Below are 5,368 nucleotides of genomic sequence, written 5' to 3' on the forward strand. Positions count from 1 at the left end.
GCTAATAGCTCAACCATGTTCATTATCACTCTACTCAAGGATATAGAAAGAAAACTACCTAATGTCCTTCAACTGACAAATAGATTAAGACATTTGCAAAATACTCATTGTGGAATGATACTCATCTATAAAGAAAATTGAAGTGATGAAATTTTCAAATAAATGGATAGAAATAGATAAGATCATACTAAATAAGGTAACCCAGATCCAGAAATACAAACATAGCTTTTTCTTTCTCAGATGGGAGTATAGAACCTGGAGTAAAAGATATCACGGTCATAGGAAGCTTTAGAAATGGAAAAAGCAAGTTGCAGATTATATGAATGTAGACATGGGAAAAACAATAGAACATTAATTGGGGAAGAGGTGAAGAGAAAAATGCTGAAGGAAAAGGATAAATAAGGCTAAGAATGTTTAGAAAAGCCATAAAAACATATTTTTATGTTTACCCAAAATTAATATATATATGAATGGATGGATAGATAGATAGATTGATAGATAGATAGATAGATAGATAGATAGATAGATAGATAGATAGATAGATAGATAGATAGATAGATAGATAAAGAGAGGTGAAGATTGTAGCTGGATCTGAATAAAAAGCCCCCTTCCTAAGGACCAGCATTTATAGCACCAGGAGGTGCTACGCAAGCTACAAAAGGATGAATCAAGCAAGAGTCCTGCCCAGAGTATATGCATATGAACCACAGCTGTGTAATAGAGGCACATGTGACTAGATGTAACCAACAGATGTCTATTTGGCTTTAAGGCCCATTCAATAGGAAGAAATCCACATCTGATACTGAAAATCTACTGAGACTGGATGTCACTTTATTAAAGCCATATGATTTTTAACTTATCCTTGTACCCACATATAAGCTCTTTTCTTTTATTAAAGAAGTTTCTATTTATGGCAAATGGAGATCATTACAGAAAACTGCAATTGATCAAAATACAGATAACAACTGCTTGTTGTATGCTCAATCCCAATTTCCCAATCACCCTCTCTCTCTGTCTCTCTCTCTGTTTCTCTCTCTGTCTCTCTGTCTCTCTCTGTCTCTCTCTGTCTGTCTCTCTCTCTGTCTGTCTCTCTGTCTGTCTGTCTCTGTCTCTGTCTCTGTCTCTTCCCTCTCTCCCTCTCTCTCTCTCTCTTCCTCCCTCCCTCTCTCCCCCCATCTATATATCTTTATCTCTATCTCTGACAACACCCACACCTGAGGCACTGGAAGTATTACAGAAAAGGGATCAGAAAAATTTTAAGAGCCAGAGGGACATAAAGCCTGCTGTAAAATTGCTCCTTCTAGATATGACAAGAATAGTCCATTATAAAATTTCAAAAATGTTGTTACTAAAATAAGAAATGATAAAGAACATAACAATTGACTTGCCAGTGTAGATGGGGAAAATCTTTCATGGCCTCATCCTCACATTTATAACCAGTTAGAAATTGCAGAGAAATGTAGAATTAGTTTTCCTCACAGACAAGCCCATTGATAAGTTATCCAGTAACAAAAACTAAATGAACTCCTCAGGTTGCATTTATACATTGACTCATATGTATTTCTATCAAAAATAATTAAAGGAAAATAGCCATGAGTTTGAGAAGCAGTAAGACAAGCACCATAAGAATGGTTGACAGGAGTAGGAGAGGGCAGGAAGTGAATAAAGTAATTTTAATTTAACTAAAAATAAAATTAATTTTAAAAATTACATCATATAAATGGAAAGGGAAAATACTTTCTTTTTTGTAACGAGATTTCTGGAATCTCACAAAGCTTATTCATATACCTTGTTATTTTTTATAATCTATTCCACTTCCAGGTAATACTTGTGGTACTTCCACATCTCAAGTATTATAATGCTGTTAGGAGTATTTATTTTTTAATTTCTCAGGATTTCAGAAAATAATTTATTCAAAACATTGTCCTTTTCCACTGAATTATATCTCAACCCTCATGAAAAATATTTGAACATATATTCAAGTGTTTACTCTTTCTTTCCTTAAATGCTGTCTATGGTATAAATTTAGGTCCATATAACTTTGAAGTTAAAAAAGTTTTGAAATTTCAAATCTCGTTATTTATTTTCAAAATGACTTGAATAGTTTGGTCTACAGATTTTATCTTTATTGTTAGATATGTTATTTTACATCTTGGTAAGATGCTCATTAGAATTACAGTGAATCTATGTAACACTTTGGGTATTATGGACATTTTAAAAACATTTTTAGCCAGCAATTTTATAATAGCATTCTATATTTGTCTTTTCTATGTTGTTTATTAACTATCTGTGGTCTACAATATAATTTGTTCCTATGGAAGTTTTAATTTTCCTGTCAAATTTTTGTTTCTTTCTGTTGATTTTTAATCCAATGCCTAGATTAAATATAATCCCTAGTTCTAAAAGATTTCTTGGAAAGCTTGAATGTTTTTCATTTTTTGTAAATTAGTTTTCTCATATGATGTATTTTAAACATATTTTTCTTTCTTCATAGTTTTTCCAGATTGATCCCATCTCACTACCTATCCAACTTGATGTTTATTTTTCTTTCTCTCACAATAAAACAAAATAAATAAAAATCCAAACGAACAAAAACCTCCAGTAATACAAAAAATAAATTGGAGCACCACAATAACAACAAAAACGATAAAGGTCACCACAAAAATCATGAAATCTGTTTTGTGTTGGACATATACTCCTGGATATTGGACATACCCTGGAGTTAGGTTAATATATTCAGTGACACTTCACTGGAGAAACCAGGTTTATATCACATCTTTTAGTACCTAGATTGTTAAACTGAACAAACATGTCTTTCCTTTTTATTTTCCTAAAGAAAACACATTTTTAGTTCCTTTTGTGATTTCTGCTCTAAGTTTTATTATTCTATTTATTGTTATTTATAAAGATTTCTTTTGTGGATAACACATACCCCATTACAGAATATGCATTCCTTTAAGATAAATTAAAGTTAAAAGTAGTCTATTTTTACATAAATTATTGCACTATAGTATAGTTCAAAAACTCTACTAATCAACTTACTTACTTTTTTGTGTGTGATGTTACAAATAGTGTGTTTGAGTCTGTTACCAAATCACTGAAGTGATGTATATTTTTCTTTTTTTCCTACTTTCATGAAACATATTTTTCCAATATTTTCTTCACAGTTCATGTATGTAATCACTTTTAAAGTTAATAGTTTTAAATAATGGTCTGATTCATTAAATCATCTCAATGTTTACTATAGAATGAAAATAATATTTATAGAACTCAAAATTAGTCTCACAGACTGTTAGAATTAGGTTCTATTATTTTGTCCATTTTGACTTTTGTTCAATCATGCCTTTTGATTGAAGAACTTAATGCATTCTTATTTCAATTAATTACTGATGGAGGACTTTATTAATCTTTTGAATTTTATCTTCTATTGTCTCATATACTCAGTAGTTTATTTCTCTTCATCTAAATCTTTACTTTAGCTCAATTTTATATCAAGATATTTACATTCAAATTTTATCCCCACTTATATTAGTCCACTTTTATAATTTCTGGTGTTATATAACATACTAATATTGTAAACGTATCTTAAATATATAGATAATATTTGATATATTTAAACTATATATATATATATATATATATGTATGTATATTTGGCTTCCAGTGTATTAGTGTGTTGAAGTAGTAAGTACCCTACAGGATAATGAATTGGATCATAAAAGCAAGTATCGTGAGAAGATTAATTATTATCTGCATAAAAGATAGAGTTCAAAAGTAACTAAACCACCTCGGCCGATAGGAATACCAAACAGATCCCCATCTCAGAAGAGAGCGTGGAAGAGGCAGGGCTAGAGTAGAACTCAGCCCTCACCCACTGTCACCATGGCTACAGAGGAGGGTATAAAGAGCCTAAAGAGATTTCAAAGGATACTCTGATGTTCTGGAAGGGGATAGCTGATATAGGACTGATGGAGAAGGTCGTCTGCAACATACAGAAGGAAATAGAAGAGCTTCTCAGTGGTGTTTAGTAGTGGCTCATTCATGATACTTTCCAGGTCACAGATGCTGCTGTTCTAAACCATGTGGCAAACACATTTGGCCTCATGGACAGTCAATACGATTTTGGACAACAGACAGAAACAAGTTGAGCAGGGAGAGGGGCGGTTTCTCTATACCGTAGCAGACTTGGAAGAGCAGTTGGAAGAGAAAAATAAATAAATAAATAAATAAATAAATAAATAAATAAATAAATAAATAATCCCAGACTGAAAATGTGGTACTGATACCTGTGAGCACCCCAAAGCCTCCAAAAAGACCCCGCCTCAAGCAGCCAGCCTCCACCATCGTCCTGACCCCTTCTCCTGTCTAGCAGCCTCCGTTTACTGTAATTTCTCCCATCACCATCACCTCCATGGGTCAGTCTTTCTCCATGGGTTACCATGGATACCCTCAGTCAGGGCTTCTGTCCGCTGACTGTCCACATACACTCTGCTTTCTAGCCCTTAGCTCTACTCTTATGCCACAGTTGTTTCCTCTGCTAAGAGGAGCTCATCTGATACAGTAACCATACACCCTTCATCAAGTTCGGCATTGCTAAGCTCCACTTTTATGCAGAATGGGAGTACCCTGGGCAATATAGCCACCATGATCAGCCCTGTTGGAGCTGGTGTCCAGGGAGTCTGTCCTGACTTCAGCAATCCAGGCTTTTGAAAGCACCTCTGAGGATTGGCAAACCATCATTGAAATTGACCCTGTCCCCAGACTCCAAGGCTGACCACACTGAGGGCAAAGCAGTCGTCTTAGAGACACAACTGAGGACTAAGGAGAAAGTGGTAGCTGAAATGGAAGAGCACCAGCATCAGGCCCATAATGTGGAAATTGTGGTCTTTGAGACCTGACTGGGGACTGGGTCAAGTGCTGTGTTTTGGTTTGGAATTTTAATTATGTTTATTTTTATCATTGTCCCACTTATTTCCCACATAGAACTTTTTGTTGTTGTTGTTAACAAAAAACAAACTACAAAATCTTGTTGTAACTGAAAAAAAAACGTAACTAAACCAGATTTTCTGTACATTGTTTTCTCTTGCTTCTACCTTTTATTCTCAGATTTTGGATGCCTGCTACTTATATAGTTTAAAAAATATTTGAACCTTTAAAACATCAGTCAGTCTGCATCTTTCAGTTGGCAAGGTAAGCTGATTCCTGAGCTTTGTTTTCTTCCTCTGTTTTTTATAGGGTGTTGTTCTAGTTGGATTATTATTGATCCTTTATTCTTTTGCCTATTCACATTAAGATTTTGCTGAATTAATCTGTTAGACATGCTAGGATGTTCCCTCACAGATCTCCTATATCCATTTATTCCTGTTACA

The 5,368-nt window shown here is 33.9% G+C and overlaps 1 pseudogene; it reads left to right on the forward strand.

Annotated features, from left to right (window-relative positions):
* The first annotated feature begins 3,781 nt into the window (after positions 1–3,781).
* LOC116887879 lies at positions 3,782–4,897 on the forward strand (annotated as a pseudogene).
* The last annotated feature ends 471 nt before the right edge of the window (positions 4,898–5,368 follow it).

Source organism: Rattus rattus, chromosome X (assembly GCF_011064425.1).
Source record: "Rattus rattus isolate New Zealand chromosome X, Rrattus_CSIRO_v1, whole genome shotgun sequence".
Taxonomy (NCBI): domain Eukaryota; kingdom Metazoa; phylum Chordata; class Mammalia; order Rodentia; family Muridae; genus Rattus; species Rattus rattus.